The sequence below is a fragment of the Tupaia chinensis genome, unplaced genomic scaffold (genome assembly GCF_000334495.1).
Source record: "Tupaia chinensis unplaced genomic scaffold, TupChi_1.0 Scaffold000578_2, whole genome shotgun sequence".
In the NCBI taxonomy this organism is placed as follows: Eukaryota; Metazoa; Chordata; class Mammalia; order Scandentia; family Tupaiidae; genus Tupaia; species Tupaia belangeri.
In genome coordinates this window covers 3,894,250-3,915,073 of record NW_006160094.1, presented here as the reverse complement: position 1 = coordinate 3,915,073, position 20,824 = coordinate 3,894,250, and the positions used below count along the sequence as shown (strand labels likewise).

The 20,824-nt window shown below is 44.9% G+C and overlaps 1 protein-coding gene across 24 annotated transcripts in view; it reads left to right on the top strand.

The window, feature by feature from the left end:
• Positions 1-20,824, top strand: part of PARD3 (par-3 family cell polarity regulator) — a 611,947-nt gene that overhangs the window by 141,875 nt on the left and 449,248 nt on the right. For 15 of the 24 annotated variants that reach the window (XM_006158308.2, XM_006158309.2, XM_014591497.1 and 12 more), the window contains exon 2: positions 20,148-20,328. The gene's annotated coding sequence lies outside the window, so the exon portion shown is untranslated. Of the gene's footprint in view, positions 1-20,147; positions 20,329-20,824 lie in introns of those variants that run through there. The other 9 variants (XM_027775625.1, XM_014591491.2, XM_014591489.2 and 6 more) reach the window with 1 other exon arrangement.

Sequence of the window (20,824 nt, the reverse complement as noted above, 5' to 3'; positions counted from 1 at the left end):
CTGCCTGGCCTGGCCTCGAATTCCGGTCAGTTAGTTCTGGATCTGTAGTAGTCATCAGTGAGCGTCTGTCTAAAGGCCCACAACTGCTGGTAGCATCTGGAAATGCAGCCACGTTAGGGCGGAGGTCACGGGACCAGTTCCTCCGAGGCCTGTGCATGCTAGGTTCTCTGCTTTCTTGATTCTCTCTTGAGTTTTAAGCTCCATAGGGAATACTAGGTACTAGGATCTCTGACTTACTAATTTCAGGGGTTCTCCATTAATCTTAGCTTTTTATGAGGAGGAAACTTACATTTTAACCACAATATATAGAAGTCTAAATTCAGCCTTTTTCCTGGCAAAAGTATTCCATGGGAAGATTTGGCGATCTTGTGCCATACTCTACTTCGTTCTCTATTACACCTAGAACGAGGGCCGCAGTTTGTGAAATGTCTCTTCTTGTCGTTTGCCACATGCCTGAGTGTAGTCCACCGTCTGACAGCATCGAATCAAAGCTTGTAGATGCTTGCAATTTATAAATAATTTTTTCCAAAATAAAAAGCAACAGCTTATTAATGATTTGTTTACATGAAGTCTGTTTTTACTTTTAGGCAATCTTGATGTTAATTGTCTAATCACAGTTATGTTTTACAATAAACACTGATCTGGCCAGGTTCTGAGTTTCTGCTTCCCTTCCTGTAGGCTACTGTTTAAAGGTTTGAGTACTGTTTTTAACTTTCTCAGCAAGTGGGTTTTTTTGTATTTTCTGTCATGTCCATTTGTGTGTTCTGCAGGGACTCTTCTTTGATAGTGGTTTTATTATCCTGAGCAGTTTCCAGCTTCTGGGTCATTAATACATTTGTAGCATTTTTCATGGTTTTAGAGATAGAAGAGAGAGATTTTTGCCTTACCACACATGCACTCACCAGAGAGAAAGCAAGAAATCACCCCCCAGGGGGGGAATGGCTATGCTGCAAAACCCTTCTCCATTCTCCTCTTGGGATTTGGGCACGCTTGCACACGTGCCAGGTGAGCGTCTCAAGCCACTGGGTCCGGGACTCAGACTGCGGTCTCAGGTGAGCGTCTCAAGCCACTGGGTCCGTGACTCAGACTGAGGTCTGCCACGTGGGAGTCCAGTGCCTTAATCACTGTGCCACCTGCTGGCCTGTGTGTTCTGTTTTCTCCTTGTAGAATACAAGTCAGTTCTGCCTTGAACAAGTCTTAAAAGAAGGAATCCGAACCTTTGACTAGTTCATTCCTTTCATTTCTGACTTTGACTCCAGTCAGGGTCACCCTTCATGCCCTGATTCCCTGTGCTCGGGTACCCCTGCCCAGAGGCCTCACCACTTCCCTTTCAGTCCTTGGGTCGGGCCACGGTTATGTTTTTAATGCTCTACCTCCTGCTCTAGGTGTGGACTGTGTCACCTTGCACAGAGGCGAGCAGGGTGGTGGGCTCAGACCCCAATCCCCGCAGAGGGGCAGGAAGCATCATGCAGGGGTTCTTTGGAGATTAAGGAAACCCCACGTTTGCAGCTCCGTGCGGCTTTGATAGCTGCTGAAGACACTGGCTTCCAAGAGACCACGATTTCACAACCTTTTATAGGAAAGGAGACGGTTCATGAGAAATAAGGATTCTGTACCCTGTCGTCCTATCATGTCTTTATGTAGTTTTTCTAGTAGTACTTTTAAAAAACAGAGTGATTAAAGGTGTAAAGAGCTTGGGCCTTGTCCTGCTGTGTCCTTCACAGATATGTGATGTTTGACACGTTTTGGAATTGTGAACCAGCTGGACCAGCACCCCTTTAGTCATCCCATAGGTTATGGGGTGACTGTTAAGGTAGCCTGATCTTTTTTCCAAATTTTCTTCTGTTCAGTAAAATTATGACTCACTGTAGATTTTAATACATAATAAAACTCAATAATTTAAATATTCCTCCCAACCACCCCTCACTCCCCACTCCCCACTTACCCCGAGAGTGCGAACTCCTGGATGTTTTTGAATATTCTCCCATTACACTTAACTCCTACTCACTGGCTCTGGTTTGTGCAAACACGAAGGGTTTGACTGGAGATCTCTCGGATTGTGGAAGAGACACGAGATGAGTTAGTAGTGAAGACCTTGGGATGGCCCTGTCTGGGACATTTCATCAGCTCCTTGTCCACAGAGTTTACTACACTCTCGTCCTCAGCCCTTAGTGTTTCAGGTTTTGGCCATGGAGTGTGTTCACTCGTTGGAGAGAGAGCGTCAGAGAGAGAGGGAAGTGAGAAAGCATCCCCCAGGGGGAATGGCCTCTCTGCAGTCCCTTCTCCTTCAAACTCCAGTGAGGATTTTGGACACATGTGCCGGGCATGATTTTCAAGGTGTCAAGTCTAAGACTTGTAGCTGGTCACGTGGAATCTAGCACCTTAACTTCCATCCTACCTGCTGGCCCTCATTCTCAAACACTGCTAATAACAGCTGCGACTTATTATTAAAAATAATTATTTATTTTATTTATTCATTCATTATTATTATTATTATTTTTAATTTGACCAGAGAGAGACAGAGGGTGAGAGTGAGGGAGAGAGAGGAAGTGAGAAAGCAAGCCACTATATTCAGGACTCGAACCCTGATCAGCCATGTGGGACTGTCCAGCGCCTTAACCACCATGCCACCTGCTGGTCCCCAATTTTTTAACCAGCTTGAGTAATTGTCCAGCAGGTTTAGTATCTTGCAATATTTTTTGTTCCAACAAAGTTTTTGAGCATTTACATGGAGTTGACTGTGATCAGTCTTGGCTTTTCAAAGCCTAAATGTGTTCCACATAAGTACAGAGTGAATATCGGCCTGTAGCACTGCTCCTTTTGCGTACGTGCAGCTGTTCTCGGTTGTGGGCGTGCTGGGGGACACGTCCATAGCATGTCCTGTGTCCTCTCTCCTGTGTCCCTGCTAGACACAGTGGCTGCCCTTGTTGTCTCTGGGCACACAGAGACAACATTCTCTGATGCAGACCAGCCCTTGTTCCTTCTCTGACCCTTGGCAGTTTTTAATGAGTTAGAAGCTTTCCTTCTCCCATTGATGTTTTCCTTCTGTTCTCCCGCCTTCATCTGTTTCTACCCATGGCTGTGTACTTCCTCAAGGCCTATGGGAAAGAACGAGTAGGAATACTCAAAGTAACTGCTAATATGTAGTTTTTCTGGAGGGGTAATTAATATTAGGCCTTCAGAAAAGTCATGACACAATTTTGCATAGAGAAACATAGAAGAATGCGCATGACTTTTCCAACAGCCTGGGATTTCTATCCAGCTTGGTATTGTGTGTCAGCCCTGAGTATCTTGCTTAGGAGTACGGGTCATCTTCAGAATGAAATGTGGTCATTCTAATGAAAACAGCCACATCAGTTACCACCCTGTGCAGCCTTCTCTGAGCTCGCTGGCGTGCTGCCTGTACTTACGGTCACTGTGCACGTGGAGGCTCAGGGTTGCTCGGAATGACCTTACTGTGTTGACCTTACCTGACTGTGTTTCCTGAGGCTGGTGCTATGTCGTGTCCATTGATTTAGACGAAGAGAAACCGAGACTGGGGAGGTGAAGTGACTCCCTTTGCGATATAAATGTGATATGACAGAATTTAAGCAGGGCTTGTTGACATTTAAGTGAATGTTAGATAATATGCCATTCTTTTCTTTCTCTTAGAGTAGGGAATCTGTGAATCTGGTGAAAGTATGTTCTCAATTAAATACCTCTGCATTTTTCTGTGTGGAATGTTTATTTTATAGCTTTAAAAAATAAGGTGGCATGGTGGCTAAAGCGCTGGACTCCCACATGGCTAACTACATGGTTTGAGTTCTGGACCCTGTGGATTAAAAAAAAAAAATCACACGAGCACATGCACATGCATGCCTAAAATCTCAAGAGGAGAATAGAAGAGAAGGGATTGAGGCACAGCCTTTTCCCCAGGGAGTGATTTCTCACTTTCCCTCTCTCTTTCTCTCTTTCTCTCTCTCTCTCTCTCTCTCTGGTGAGCGCACATGCCCTGTGGAGAATGGAGAAATGGAGAAGGGATTGTGGCATGGTCCTGCCCAATGGGTGCTGCTTTCTCCTCTTCCTATTTCTGTCTCTCAGTGCACAGGCACCCTCTGGCAAATTGAGAAAAGAAAATAAAATAAAACACATATCAATGAAACCTTCCTTGAGAAAATGCCGATATGCCTCCTTGTGGCACTTACGTACCGTGAGTCCTCTGCGTCGTGATAACGCCATTCTCTCAGATACCACGACGCCGTGTTATCCAGGTTCACTCACGTTCTTTACTCAGCTCTTCTCAGTTCCTTTGGAGCTGTGATGGGAGAAAAGGAAGGGAAATTCCAGTCTCAGCTTTATCCAGATTTTGTTTAAAAGCCATCTGCCCCTCACCCAGACTGTGGTCCTTCAATAAACCCATAGTTTCACTATACCTCCATGAGGATGCCCCATTGATCAGAAAGTTCATGGAAATATAGAAGTACTAGATATTTTGGTGAAAATATTACATATTTTTTTGCATGAAAAAAGATGAAATCTTCACATAGTTTTTCGGTACACTTCATCAGTATACAGTGCACTTCTTCATGAATTTGGTGACAACCCCTCATGTGTGCTTAGCCTGTACTCCCCCGCACTGGAGGCTCCCATCACCAGTTGTCTACCAGGAACTCGACCCTCAGTATGGGATAAGTTTTACCTCAATCGATGCATTACCTTTTGTCCTAAACTTGTTTGTCCTTGTACCTGCCATCTGTACAACTAATGCAAGATATTAGGGTGTGTGGGCCCAATACCAGTGTCAGATTCAGGACCGCAAGATGACCAGATTCTTGTTTCATGGTCGTGAAGAATTTGAGAGGTGGACACAGGGAGGGGATAGCAAAGTGGAGTTTATTAAGAAAGAGGAGGAGGAGCAGAGCCCTCAAGCAGGGAGGGATTCAGAGTGGTTTGTGGAAGAGGAGCTGTGGCAAGGGGTTTTTATCTAGCAGTCAGCAATGGGCTAGCTCTGTGATAAGGAAGTGGGCTTCCAAAAACAGTTCCATGGTTGTTGGGGTGATTTATTGCTCCGTTCTTTGTGGGGTCAGCAGATCATAGGGATCTTTACTTCCTGTAAGAATGTATTAGGTCATCAGGAAAGTCTTGATATATTCTTCCAAGTTTTTCTATGCGAAAATGCATCACGACTCTCCTGAGGATCTAATAGTTAGCAAATAGAAACTGTTCTCCTTAGCTATGGCTGTTTTGAGCCCTAATGCAGCCAGCTCTTTATTTGTTAAAACTTAGCCACTATGACTCCATCTTGGGTCAGGCTTACAGTGTCTCTGTCTTGGGCTTTGTCCCTATCCAGTGCTATGTCTTATCTATTTTCTGGCTCACAACCATCCAAGCCACAAAGCTAGACATCTTGGGAACCAGCAGTTAGCGTAATGGCTATGTCGCTGGACTCCCACATAGTCGACCGCGGTTCGTGTCCCGGACCCGGTGGCTTAAAACTCACGCCGGGCGTGTGTGCGTGCGTGCCCAAGATCCCGAGAGGAGAATGGAGGAGAAGGGATTGCGGCGTGACCATCCCCCCTGGGGGGTGATTTCTCGCTTTCTGTCTCTATGTCTCTCTCTCTGTCTGTCTGGTGAGCGCACGCGCCCTACAGTGAAAATCTCCCCCCACCCCAAAAAAAAAAGCTAGACATCTTCAAGTCATCCCTCTTTTTCACAGTGACACTCAGCACCCATCCAGATCCTTTTAAATAAGTATCAATTTTGCATTTTATTAATCATGCATTTTAATTGTCTTGTCACATCATTACCTTCCCATTAGACCTTCATGACTTCTTTATTGGACTAACATACTATGATTGTTTCTCCTTCTAGTCCTTTCTCCATGTTGCTTGAAACCTTGCACAAAGTAAGCACAAATTAAAATGGTAAATATTTGAAGATACCCCACTGTTTTTAGTTTCAATTGATCTGCTTAGCTTAGCACCCAATGCCTCTCATCTTCCTCTGCTGATAATCTCAATCTCTTGAAACGTGCTTAAATAATAGTAATGATAACTATCATTTTTCAGCACATGATATTTGTAGGCTCTATTGTGAGCGATCTGTCATAATCGCATAAAATAATAGGTACCAATAACCATAGGTGTACGACTTCAGTAACGTTCAGGTCCTTGGTGTTTCAGATAAAGAATTGAATGAATCAGGTCCTTGGTGTTTCAGATAAAGAATTGAATGAAGCATGCCAAGAGAGAATGCAAAAAGGTTGTGTATTAAATAAAAGTGAAGGTGCACTCCCAAGAACTGAGTGCACTAGACAAAGAGTGGCCTCAGGGCCCTGGCAGTTATATTCTGTGAGGTTAATAACTCCTTTATCTAGATGTGACAGTTGACCATTAGCTGGTCCCACTGGTCCATCTCATTGGCTGTATCAAATGTGTTTGAGCCCACTGTTCCATCTCATTGGCTGTATCAAATGTGTCTGGGCCTGCTAATCCATCTCATTGGCTATGTCAAATGTGGCTTGCCCTACTGTTCCATCTCATATCAAATGTGTCTGGGCCTGCTGATCCATCTCATTGGCTGTATCAAATGTGTCTGCGCCTGCTGATCCATCTCATTGGCTGTGTGAAATGTGACTTCATCATCTAGACAACCCCCACTGGAAGTCTAGGTTCATTACCATGGGTGGGAAACTTTTTGCCCTGATCTGTTCTTCCATCTAGCCACTTGGGCGCATAGATACTCTGGCCCCCGTTATCTGCTCCCATTTTCTGATTTTTTTTTTTCCTGTCTTGCAACCTTAGGCAGTACTGAACCCAGAGAGGCAGAGACTGCTTAGGGTCACACAGCTGGTGGGTCACCCCTTGGAGCCTTCGTTGGTTTGCACAGCTGATTTGAGGTTAGCAACTTGGTAATGACCTGAGTGAAGCAGGCCACCAACTGCGGGATAGATGTGCCTCCACCCCAGCTGTTCGAGTTCACCTGTGTGGATGTTTTCTCTGAGAAGCAATTGGAAGGCAAAGAGAGGCTTTGACTTTGTTCAGAAATATATTGTCTAAAATTTAAAGTTTCCCAATTGTGCTCAGCTCAGTCCATTAGATGGCACTGGTATTTATCTTTTGGAAGATTTGCATTGCATTTCAGTAGTTAAAGCGATTTGTGAATTGGGGAAAGGTTTAACTTGTGTGTTATTTATTTTACCTGTCAAATATGAGAGTGAAAGGATTGACACACAATGAGTATTTATTCAGTGTTCACTTTTTAGAAAACATTGCTAAACAGGATCTACTAATGAAGAGTTGATAAAAGAATTTTATTATTTAGTTACCTTCTGAATAAACCTGCCAGTTGATTAAAATGAGCCTAATTTTGTCACCATTGTATTGCATACTGAAGATAATTTAGGTTAATGTCAAGGACACCTATACTTCTTTGTAGGAGGTGTTGAAATAATGAATGTAGCAAAAAAAGAGAGTCAGAAAATGTTAGAAGTTTGTCATCTCTGCCCCAGGCGGATATTTAAAAATCACACTCTTCCTTTTTGCATGCACATTAAACCGAAAGTCAGTTTGTAATGTGACATTAGCCTTATATTTTATAAAACAGATTTACTAAACTTTGATCTTTTGCTAATATTGGCTTGTGGTCGTCAGAATGAATACTGACATTTTATAATGCACCATTTTGCACTCAATTTTCATTAGAACTTTTGAGTAAGCTGAACTGGTGGCTTGATGTATCTTAATTTGAAAATAAATCCATTTTCCCCAGCAGTTCCCTGTTCTACGTTTTTCTTCTCAGGTTATGTTTCCCTCCTGTATCCATCACCTTTACCCCTGCCAGTCTGAGTAGGATCATCTAATTCCTCTCCTCTCTTAAAGTGGTTAAACTGCTCTCATTTTCTCTGATGATGCTTTCAGATAGAAGCTAAATCATCTTCGGAGGGCTTGTTCAAATCGGGAAGTCAATGAATAAAGGGATTACCAACTCCCAGGTGAGTCCCCTGCACTAATGGCAGGTTGCCTTGGAAACAGAGCTGGTTCTTTGGCTGGGAGTATTATCTTGTCTTTAAATGCTGCAGACTGGCTTTCCTCTGTTGCATCATCTCCAGGCCTTTGTGTTGAGGTGTTTTCCCTGACTTTGTTTAAATCCCTTAGCTACTTCTGAGTCATGATTGATTGGAGCCATAGCCTTTTTATTTTTTTTTTAACTTTCAATTTTTAGCCTAATTTACAAGATTTACAACTGAGAACGTGATTCTTAAAATATCTGTAGTAGGACCGAAAGTTTTCCATTCCCTTCCAGTGCCCTTAACTACCACGCCACCGATTGCCAAAAAATAAATATACTTCACCAGGTTTGACTGGCAAGAAGTCTCACGTCTGAGTCATGTTGCATGTGCCCCACAGCAGAGTCGCTGATGGGGTGCTTAGGAACAATACGTGAATGTCAAAGTTCTGTGTGACCAAGTCCTCTGATGACAGACGTGTGACCCTGTGTTCCTGATGACACCGGGGCGTCTCCGCACAGAGCCAGTGGTGCACGTGGGCAGGAGAACGTGCTTGTGGCTGACGTGGGACTTCTGCTTTTGCTGGTTCTGGGTGTTGGGAGGAAGATCTGATGGTGGCACGGGTCTCCTATAGGACTGAGAGGGGTTGCTTCATCCCTGCTGCCTGGCTATCGTTCCAGGAGAGGGAGCAGGCCGAGGGTTTTCTCTTCCCTGCGATTTAGAGTAAGGCACTGAATGGCTCTGTGTGTGTGCATGTGTGCGTGTGTGCATGCCCGCGTACACGAATGCATGTGTGTGGGCGTGGTTTTAGCTTATCTCATTATACCTGTCTTCCTTATATGATGTTGGACATCCAGTTAATAAAACTTTTATTTTTTAAAGCTTCACTCCCCAGTCCTCACTGCGGCATTTATCTAAAAAATTACCCCTGAGAGGTTCTCTGATACATTGCTTGATGATTCAGCTATTCCAGAATACGCAGAACCCACATTGATTGCTAAGCCAGTTGTGCAGATTAAAACACCGTGTCGTTAAAATGTATTTCCACATGTTACTCACTTTTTCAAATGATTTTTTTACTTAACTTCATTTCTTTTTAATTAAACCAGAGGAGGGGGAGGGAGAGAGCAAGCGAGCAAGTGCGTGCGAGCGAGCGTGAGCGAGCAAGCAAGCTGCCAGTTCTGGGACTTGAACTGTGGGTCAGCCATGTGGGAGTCCAGTGCCCTTAACTACCACACCACCTGCTGGCCCTGTGTATTGCTCATGTAAAATTTTTTTATGTCAAATTTTCTTTTCAGAGCCAGCAGGTGGCATAGTGGTTGAGAGGCTAGACTCCTACAGGGTCTACTGTGGTGTGAGCTCTGGACTTGGCAGTTTGAAAGTCACACTGGGTGCATGCGCATTTGTGTGTGTCCAAAGTCCTAGGAGGAGAATGGAGGAGAAGGGATTGTGGCATGGCCATCCCCCGGGGACGGTTTCTCACTTCACTGTCTCTCTCCAGTCAGTGCACGTACCTTATGGAGAAGACCTTTAAAAAAACAAAAACAAAAAACTAAGACGTTTCTTTATTCATGATAGAGCATTCATATATGAGAGCGAGAAAGACGGGTGAGCCCCTTCCAAAGGGTCTGTTCACACCAAATCCCCTTCCTCCAAACTCCAGCTCATCCGATCCTAGGCACTTGCATGTGTGCCCGGCATGTTTCCGCCTGTCCGGGCCAGAGATTCTAACCACCCATGCCACGTGGGACCGGGCTTCTCTTGAGCAGTGTTTTACTGCCATGCCATGGATCCTGCTCGTACTTTTTGTTGGGCATTCGTCAGAAATTTGGCAGAGTGGCCAGGTTTGAAGGGCTCTCATAGATGAGGAACAACTGCCACCAAAATCTCAAACCGTGGAGCTGCAGGGTGAGGCAGTTGGAGGTCGAGCCTGAATTTCAAGCTCATGGAAAGGACGCCAGTGCTTCCCCATTTGTAGCCTGGCCAGTAGGAAAGTTGCTGGTCACTAGTGTGGCTCATGGTGTTTTCCAGATTCTTTCCAAGCTTCAGATGCATACACATTTTTTTTTTTTTTTAAGAGATTTTTGCTATAGGGAGCTTGTGCTCGCTGGAGGGACAGAGAAAGCAAGAAATCACCCTCCAGGGGGGATGACCGTGCTGCAGTCCTTTCTCCTCCATTCTCCTCTCGGGATCTTGGGCACCCATGCACACATGCCTGCAAATATATATGTATATTTTAAATTAGATAAAATATACCTAAATCTTAAAATGCTGATGAAGCACAGAATTAATCTTGCATACACAGCATGTGAAGTTTTTCGTGGCAAGCTTGAGATTCTCCTGTAGTGTTGGTTTTTGTTGGTATAGCTTATACTACTACTGTTGGTAAACATCTTTGTCCAAATAGATTCTTTTACTGTTGTTTTGTTTACCCATCCTGTAAAACCCTAGCTCTATTTAAATGAGTTTTTAATGAACCATATCAGCATGGAAAGCTCAGAATGATTAAGGATTTAGCATCATCCCTGTGTCATTAAAGTAAGTTCAGTCACCAGAAGGCTTACAGATTGATCTCGTACTTCTTTTGTCATGTCTTCTTTGTAATTATGGCATCATCACATTTACTCCTGAGGTCCCTTTTGCTTATTTCTGACTCACCACGGTCTGTTTGAAGGGCAGATACGTGTGTTTGTGAGAAAATTGCAATAACGCTGCGACCTCCTCTTTGGAGGCCACCTCTCTAGGTGTGATTAGCCAACGTCACAATCCTTTTGCCCTGTCTCACTGTGCTGTCCTGCTTTTTATTAACACATAAGCAGTAGTGTGATGTGATTGCCGCCTCCTGGGTGGGTACAGAGGGACAGTGGCACTTGTGGGATGGGCGTTCGAGGGGTGTTTGTGTCTCCCTGGGGTCGGCCAGCTCACGCCGCATGTATTTGCCTGTTTTTATTGTTGTTTTTGGTTGACATACTCAAGGCTGTTAGTTGAACATACTCTTAAAGTGGGCATATAAGTAGTCCGAAGGCTCAGGGGGTGCTCGAGTGTGTCACCCCGAGAGATGGCAGAACTAAATATCCCCTCCGGAATGGAAGCATCAGGGCTGGGGGATATCGTCTTTGAATGTCTTTCACTGGGATTTCCAGATGGAGCAGAATATCTTCATCAGGCAGCTGGGACCAAGTCTAGTTCCCTCTTTTCCTCCCCTCCCTCTCCTGCTCCCTTCCTTCCTTTCTGCCGTAGGATGTGTGTGCTTGCCAGAGAAAGAGATAATGAGAGGGAAAGGGAGAAATCACCCCCCAGGGAGTTTGGCGACGTTCCAGTCCCTTCTCTAGTCTCCTGGGATTTGGGCATGTGCACACACGCGCCCCATGTGATTTTCAAGCGACCAGGTCTGGGACTCCATCTGTGGTCAGCCATGTGGGGATCCAGCACCTTAACCAGCAGCTGCCGGCTGGCCCCAGAATAGTTCCCTCTTAAAGAATGCTCTGTATTCCTGAGGGGCAGGTAACTTTTGGCCAGAGGCAGCTCATGGTTACGGCGGTTTCCTGATTTGCTCAGGTGGTATTGCTCCATATCTTACTTGGTATGTGCTTTGAAATGACACATGTAAGGGTGTATCTTAAGATATTTCTTGTGGGATAACACATCATGCTAATCTACACAAACATGTTAGTATCTGGCGAGATTTTTCTGTTACATAAAGGCCACAGGTTATCTAGTGTGTTTTATAGGGATGAGTATAAACAGATTTTTAAAAATATCATGAAGGAATGGGTAAAGGGGAATTCAGTAGTCCAAATACTTGATTTCATCTACCCTTTTGTAGGGAGAAGTATGAGGATACATACCTGACTAAAAGATATTGACATCTGTGATTCCGATTCCAGAAATTCATAGATTAAACTATTGGAAGGAAACATTATCTTTGGAATAATGGTCGTTTAAAATTATATGTTAAGAAATAGCCTCACTTACATTTAAAACTCACACGTCTGAAACGTCCCGATTTTCTCGGTGAAGGACGCTCTCGCGGTGTCCAGCAGCACTCATGTTTCTGCAGAATGTTCTTCCTTCTGTCCTGTGTTTTACTCTTCCTGGCAGATCTGAGACACACCTTCTGTTTTCTGTCTCCTGTTGATCCTGCAGGACAAACGCTTCAATCAGGCTTGCTCCTTGAGGCCACTCAGTGCTTCTTAGATAAGAAAGCGTTTGGGGGGCATCTTTAAGTTTATTCCGAATTTTGAGTTTTTTTCCAAATACTTTGTGTTTTCCCCAGGGCCAAACATGTAATGTCTTTCATATTGTAGTTGAACAATTGTGTATGTGCGTATTGCATATCCCAGGAACGTTGAGGAGAGCTGGAATAATCAGTCTGCTTTGGAGGTGCTCAGCCTGCAGGTGAAGAAAATCCCACAAACAGAGATTGCTCAAGGGCCGAGGCCATGGAATGGCTGCTGGTGTGTGGTTTGAGCCTAGAGGTCCTCTGGACCTCACCTGGACAGCTGCTTGACAATGTGTCTTTCCATTTTCCAGATGAAGGTGGAAGCTGCCAGTTCTTTTGCTCGTCTTAAAGTAATCTGATTAAGACTGAGTATTGATATCCCTAGTAAAGAATTATTTGTAATTCTCTTAGTTACCTTCAGATATGTTCAGAAAAAATGTTAGGGAGGTATCAGGGTTGCGTTTCTTTGGTAACGTGGGTTATTACCTTTGGTTGTGAGGAATGAACAGAGCCCTGTTCAGAGACTAACAGGTGGCCTGAGTCTGCAGCATCTCTGTGGGCTGCTCTGTGGACATGATAGATGACCTAGAGGCAGGGGGATTTGCTAGAAGCAAGATCTCCGGTCAGACAGCCTTGCTTATTTATTTATTTATTTTTTCTTAGAGGTTTTTGCTTAAGGGTATGAATGCTTACTGGGGAGAGAGACAGAGACAGTGAGAGGGAAAGTGAGCAATCATCCCCCAGGGAAAATGACCATGCTGCAATGTCTTCTCCTCTGTTTTTCTCCCAGGATCTTGAGTATTCACACATATCCGAGACTCGAACCACAGTCAGCCATGTGAGAGTCCAGTGACGTACTCACTGCGCCGTTTGCTGGCCCCCGGACAGCCTTGATTTATTTTTTATTTTATTTTTATTTTTAGAGAGAGATCTTTGCTATAGGGCATGCGTGCTGGCTAGAGAGGCAGAGAGAGAGAGAGAGACAGAAAGTGAGAAATCACCCTTCGGGGGGATGGCCACACTATAACCCCATAATCCCCTTTCCTCCATTCTCCTCTCGGATTTTGGGCATGCATGCACACGCACCTAGTGTGAGTTTCAAGCTGCCAGATCTGGGACTCAAACCATGTTCAACTATGTGGGAATCTAGCACCTTAACCACTACTAGATCTACTGGTCCCAAATGGCCTTGATTTTTAGTCTCAGGTTCATTTGGTACAAATTTCAGGTCAATTATTCTCTCTGAGCCTCAGTTTTCTGTGAAGTAAAATAATAAATGCTACTCCACTTTAAAAAAAAATAATAATGTGGGAAAAGTTATGACACATATTTTGCATAGAAACACATGTCATGACTTTTCAGACAACCTGATAGTTTTGCTCTACGGCAAAAAAGAAAAAGAAACAGTAAACAAGCACTCCCCAAGGGTAATGGCCACACCGCAGTCCCCTTTCCATCCTCTCAGGATTTGGGGTGCACATGCTCCTGGCCTTTTTCTCTAGCCACTGGGTCTGGGACTTGATCCGCAGTTGGCAATGTGTGATTCAGCTGCTCTAACCCCCACAGCACCTGCTGGTCCACTTTTACGGGCAGTGTCAAGTGGAGGATGTCGAGCATCTGCGAAGAAACGTCGTTTTGTAGTAGTTGCACGTGGAGCAGAGCGTTTCCCAGCAAGGTGTCCACTTTCCTTCTCCTGCCTTTGGAGAATCGGAACGCTCCCTCAGAAAACCTGTTACAGAAACTTCACACATAAGTTCTGTGAACCGCTGGGATCTAGGTGGCCCCTTTCAGGCTAACACTGTGAGCTGAAAGCACACAGCTGCATGGGACGACAGGGTGAGTGCAGAGACAGCTGCCTTCACAGCAGTTGTTTCCGTCTGTGTGTGGTGCCCGTGCACACTCACTGAGTGTTTCCCCAGTGCTCATTGCTCTTGACTGATCTCTCATTTAGGAAACCCTAGGCTTACTGACCACTGTGTGATTCAGTACTGGTTGGTGAGTGTCATCTCTTTGAGTGTTGAACGTGGCCCTACCTTCCCTCTGTCTTCATCTTGAGTCTGGAAGAGCAGGCATTGCCACCATTAAGTTGGGTCACCAACCAATGGCTCAGAGTCATGCAGGTCCACTGCCCAGCAGTCCTGTGCTGGGGAAGTCCTCACTGGTCCTGGGGACCTCTCAGTGTTGCAGAGCCCTCTCTCTTTCAGGGCCCTTGGGGCATACCCACTCTCTGCCTTTGGCATGCTGTTACGTTCTGTGTCTTGTGGCGCCCGTCCCATCATGCCAGTAGTGGGGTGCCTCTCTGCCCACCCTCACGGCTCTCTCTGGCCGTAACCAGGGTAGATCTCCTAGTTTCCAGGACTCAGGATTAGGTGTTTCCCACTGGGTAATCCAGGCTGGTCTCTGTAGCCTGAGCTTCTTCCCCTGAGTCCCTTCTGCAAAGTCCCGTTGTCCTGTGTGTTCACGCATCAGCTCCAAGGAGTTGTGCACGCCCAGCCCCTCTTTTAAGGTTTCTGTTCACTAGACAGAGAAAGGGACAGCAAGAAATCATGCCTGGGGAGGATGGCCATGTGCAGTCTCTTCTCTTCCATTATCCTCCTGGGGTTTTGAGTACCCCCCAACACTCCTCATGTGATTTTCAAGTTGCTGGGTCTGGGCCTCCTACCATGGCCAGCCCCGTGGGATCTCAGTGCTTTAACCACCATACCACCTTCCGGCTCCTCGTGGGCCACTTTTGAGGGGCCATTGTTTCACATTCCACACCACCATACTCTTTTCCCAGGGACAGAAAGTAAGGCTTAGCGATGTTAGAGAGGGGATGGTCAACGACCAAACAACAACAACAACAAAAGGTTCCGAGCCGGTTCTGGTGTGAACGCAGCTGTCTCTGGTTCCATCATCTCTGTGCTTACCCTGCCGTCCCGTGCAGTTGTGCGCTTTCAGCTCCCAAGTGTTACCCTGAAAGGGGCCGCCCAGAGCCAAGTGTTCGTAGAACTTCTGTGTGAAATTTCAGTAACAGGTTTTCTGTGGGAGGGTTCTGATGTTTCAGAGTTAAAAACGACTTGTCCTGGGCAGTGGGAGATGCATGGCAGTGTCTAGAGTTTATTTATACTTGGGTTCTCCTAGATATTATCCAAATTTGACCTGTCTTTTCTCATGGAGCTTGACTCATGAATGGAACAGAAGAGAGACTAATAGCTATCAAATGTGAAAATGAACTTTCAGAAATAACCTATCTACTTCATGGACAGCAGTGAAGGTTCCATCTGTTAAAATAGGATTTCGAGTCACGTTTCACCAAGAAAGCAGACATTGCCTTTACGTTTTGAAGGGCATGATCGAGATTTTTTAATATGTGCTGTTTTTGTGAAGGTCCCGTTTTCTTTCGCTGTTACTATATGTATTTGTAGAGTAGGTTTTCTAAAATTATACATCCTTCCTAATTTAACACAGAACTACTTCGTATCTGCACCTGGCACTTAAATTTTGGTTTAAAAGAGTGTTGTGGAGTTGTATGTTACTGGCATATTGCAGCTCACCAACTGCGATTCTGCCATGGAAATTTTAACAGCATTTGTTCACGACTCAGTCCAGATTTCATAATAGTTGTGTTTTCTAAAAATGCTGGGAATAATGACTTAAACTAATGTACATGTAGAAGCTCCCCCATCATATGTGGCATTTAAAGGCTCAGTCTTTGTCATTTTTAATTTTCATTTTCAGTTTGCAGAAGGAACCTCATTTTTGTGGGAACATTGTAAAAAGTTAATAACAAAACTTGAATTTCATTTGCTTCCAATTAAGCACCAAAATGTCAAAACTTAATATTTTGAAAATGCATAGTAAGTCATATACCTTGTGAAAGTATGAAGATATTAAAGTCAAATGTAGAAATCTAAGATCCTGATGAGGAGCATGAAATGGATGTTTTGAGGATAACAGGGCTACAAAGGTACTGCTTTCCCGAATTTAAAATTAAAAATTGAATGTAAGTAGGAAGATGGGCCGTCTACTGTGGGCTATCAGCTGTACGGCCTGTGGCCTAAATTTGGTCCTTCGCCTCTTTGGGAGGCAGAGTTTAATTTAAACATAATCCTATTCATTTATTTTTATTTATTTTTAAAATTTTTAAAGTTTTTACTATAGGATATATTTGCTCACCAGCAAGAGGCACAGAGAAGGAAAGTGAGAAATCATCCTCCAGAGGGGGATGGCCACACCACAGTCCCTTCCCCCTCATTCTCCTCTCCAGAGTTTAGGCATGCACGCACATGTGCCCAGTGTGTTTTTCAAGCTGCCGGGTCCGGGACTTGAACCAATAGAGTCAGATCTCTGGGAACTACCACCTTAACCATCACACTATCTGCTGGCTTGCTCATTAATTTTTTAATTGTGGTTTTTTATTTCCATTTAATTGTTACACTTCTTTGAAGCATATAGAATGGTTTTTCAAAAGATGCATGAAGGGGTCTAGCAGATGGTTATGTTACTGGACTCCCATATGACTGACTGTGGTTCGAGTCCCGGACCTGGCGGCTTGAAATTCATGGTGGACGTGTGTGTGTGTGTGTGTGTGTACCCAAAATCCCAGGAGAAGAATGGAGGAGAAGAGATTGTGGCATGGCCATCTCCTCTGGGGGGCAATTTCTCATTTTCTGTCTGTCTGTCAATCTCTCTGGTGAGTGCACACACCCTATAGCAAAAATCTCTCTCTTAAAAGAAAAGGTCCATTAAGTATATAAGAATCAGGGATATAAAGAAATATATCATCCTCAACATTGACCATCACTTTCCGCCACACACATTTAGTAAGAGCGTTGGTTTCCCTCATTTGTTTAGGAAAGGCCTGTGGTCACTTTCTTGCTGCAGTGGCCGAGGAGTAGCCGGCGCTCCGCAGTGGACGGCAGACAGGCTGATCACACTGCTGCCTATGGAAACGTCGGCGCATACGTACAAGCGCCTCTCTGTGTGGTAGCTGTTAAGCATTTTTCCCCACTTACGTTGCTCATTACAAGGTCGTGTGTCCCAGCTGTGCATCCCACTTTGATTCCTTGTGCTCCTTATTTAATCAGCTAATTATGTATCGTGCCCCAGCAGAGCTCTGAGCTTCCCGTTTGTCTCCCTGTCTCTGTGCCCTTCTGATGGCTTTCTTTGTTGATCATGAATCGTGGGTGATACGGAACTAGCATTTGTTTACAATGACAAGAACTGCCCGTGAATGAATTTGTAATTATAAAAAAATACTGCTCGTTTCCCATGACTTGATCTTACTGCCTTTTACGGTAGTGTCATGGCAGAGCTTCGGTTAGAGGCAGAGGTGGTTCGTTTTCTAGCCCGTGGTTTGGGGATCGCAGGGTGTGTGACTGAGGTGATCGCCATGGTGGGTCCTTGGTACTCCGGTATTCTTCAGGGTTTCCAATAAGCGTGTTAGTGTTTTAAGAACTGTATTAGTGGGGCCGGCAGGTGGCGTGGTGGTTAAGGGGGCTTGACTCCCACATGGCTGACCGTGGTTTGAGTCCCGGATCTGTTAGCTTGCTTTCTCGTGCTCACTCTCTCTCTCTCTTACTCTTTTAGTCTAAAATAAGCAAATAAATAAAGTTAAATTAAAACAAATTAAAAGAACTATATTAGTTATATAGTTAAAAATATTTTTATTTGTATGGTGTTTTGTAATATTGTATTGTAAAATTAAAAAATTTTAACTTCAAATAAGTTTATACTTCAGAGAAGCTGGGAAAGGAATGATAATGTTTCCATATACCCCTCCTCTATCCCTAATTGACTCCCTACCCAATCCTAGTGTGATCATCAAAAGTAGGTGTCTAGCATTGGGTCAGTACTTTCAACATCTTCAGAGATCATTCAATTTTGCCTCCTTTTCACTAATGTTTTCCTCTGGCTCTGCATCCTTGGTGAAGTGATGGCTGCCACGTTTCTTCACTGAAAAGATGCTCTTCCTTTTCCAATTAAAATGTATCTTAAGGGGAGCTGTTTTGAAACAGGTGACCACCCTGTTGGTTAACACGTTCTCACCTGCTTTAGCATCCATCTGTCGGTAGAGTTTCCCCGCAGCATTGTTCCTGTAGACATTGCCCCAGGGTCATTCATTCCATCCCTCCTTCTGTCTTGATCCCTTGGGATGCTACAGCAGGGAAGGCTGAGCCCCCTTCACCATTTACCCCCATCGTGGTGGACTCCTGGGTACCTCGTTCACTCTCACTGCTCTCAGCTCTGGGTCTGGGAGCCCCTTCAGGCTGGCATGGATTTCCCCTTTATGTGCCTCCACCACTTTTGAAAGCTCCCCTCTTTCTAGCATCTCAAGGCATGCCAGGCTCACGTGTGTTCCCTTGACCTGAGCCCTAACAGCAGCCATTTCCACGGAACTCTGCTGTGTTTCCTAGAGGGTGGTATTAGACACCGAGGTCCGAGTGCTAGGTGTGCTCACGGGTGCTGGGCGTCATTGCTTTTAGAGCATCTCAGCAGGTAGAGCCAGAACACGGACATTCACATGTTCACATGTGCACCAGGGTTTGCCTGTTCCTATCAGCCTGTCTACCTAACATAGAAAAACATCGACAGGGACCAGCAGGGGGCGCAATGGTCACTCCTCCCACATAGTCAGTGAAGGCCGGAGTCCCAGGGCAGGCTGCTCAAAACTCACACCATATGTGTGTGTGCCCAAAATCCTGAGAGGAGAATGGACAAGAAGGTATTGGGGTGTGCCCACCGCCCCTCCCCAGGGGGTACTTTCTCACTTTCTGTCTCACTGTCTCTGTCTCTCCAGTGAGCACACGTACCCTATAGCAAAAAAAAATCTCTCTAAAGAAAAAAAATAAAAACAAGTCCTGACTTTTCTGATGACCCAGTAGTATTTGTGTGACAGTTTTTCCTTGTCCTTTCCATTAGCAGTGGAAATACAGTTTTCCACAGTGACTTAGGCCAGCTCTCTTCCCCACAGCCTTCTCTGGCGTTCTTACTCGTGTTGGTGTGGTTAGGCTTTTTGTTTGGGTGCCATTTCGGATCCTCCTGGAGCTCCCCATCTTGTCTTACCATGATTTGATTTCAAGTGTTTGCTTCTCTTTGAGGTCATGGAATCCTTCTTTGGGTCAAATAGCCAGAGCTCCACAGGAAAATATACTCAGAAAAGTGTTTTCCCATGTGGCCACTGTGCGTTCCCATCCCCTCTCTCTTTCAACCTATCACCCTTAACTAAGCCACTTCTAGAATTTCTCTTTTATCCTTCCTATTTTCCTTGTGCACAAATGAATATAGTTTTGTTTATTTTTTTTCTCTAGAGGGAGATTTTTGCTATAGGATGCTTGCAGTCGCTGGAGAGACAGAAACAGAGACAGAAAGTGAGAAATCATCCGCCTGGGAGATGGCCGTGCCACAATCCCTTCTCCTCCATTCTCCTCCTGGGATTTTGGGCACGCACGCACAGGAGCCCAGTGTGAGTTTTAAGCCACTCGGTCCAGGCCTCAAATAGCATCAGACTATGTTGGAGTCCAGCAACATAACCATTATGCCATCTGCTGATCCCTAATGAGCATAGTTTTTAATATCCTTCTTATCCTATATGAAAGGTATTTCAGTGTATGCATACACGTACATACATATATACATGTGTGTACACACACGTTTGCATTTTCTTTCACACTTAACAATGTAACTATTTTTTAAAAAACAATTTGTATCTATCCTTGTTTGAGTATTCTGTGACATAAAAAATATTTTTTTTACCCATAGAATTTTGGATATGAAATACAACTTGGAAAAGGTTAAAGCATTTAAGTGGAAAGAAACTCGATTTCTGGGAGGTTTTGCTTCCTAAAACTTAACGTCATGTGTGTATTTCCGGACTGTGAGTTGATGGCAGAGTGGCGTACATTTTCCGTAGTGATTTCGAAGCCTGTTTAACGCAGACTCACCTTTGGTTTCCAGCTGGTAGCAGTGTTTGATGAGCAAGATCCGCACCATGGGGGCGACGGCACCAGTGCCAGCTCCACGGGCACCCAAAGCCCGGAGCTGTTCGGCAGTGAGCTGGGAGCCAACAGCGCGTCCGCCTTTCAGCCGTACCAAGCCACGAGTGAGATCGAGGTCACGCCTTCTGTCCTCCGCGCAAGTAAGTGGCAACTCTTCCTTCTCTGTGCATTTCGTCCCGGCCTACGGAGAGAGCTTTGGTATCTGTCCCCGCTCTGTGCGTGGAATTCGTTGTCTGTTTCTGTGAAACTGATCCAGGTTCAAACCTGGGAAAGGTCTCTTGGAAAAGAAATGTGCAATTCTTAGAATTTAATGGACCGAGCTTCCTTTCTTTTCGCTTAGTAGGCATTTAATTGCTCATTAAAGGTACATAAGGGTAACAGTTGAAGTTAGATTACCCGGATTTCAGTCCCGGCTCAGGTGGCAGTCTGTGGTCCTACTGGGCTGCAGGAAGTCACATGACCAACCCTGGATCCCTGGGTCAGCCAGGAGACGCTCTGGGCACGTGTGTGGGCTTCCAGGCCTGAGGAGCTGGAGGGTTGGGGATGGGATGTTGAGGTGTGACAAGACCCTGACGGGTGCTTTCTTTCCTCCCCGCCCGCCTTTTTGTCTGTGCACACACACTCTTTATCGGAAGA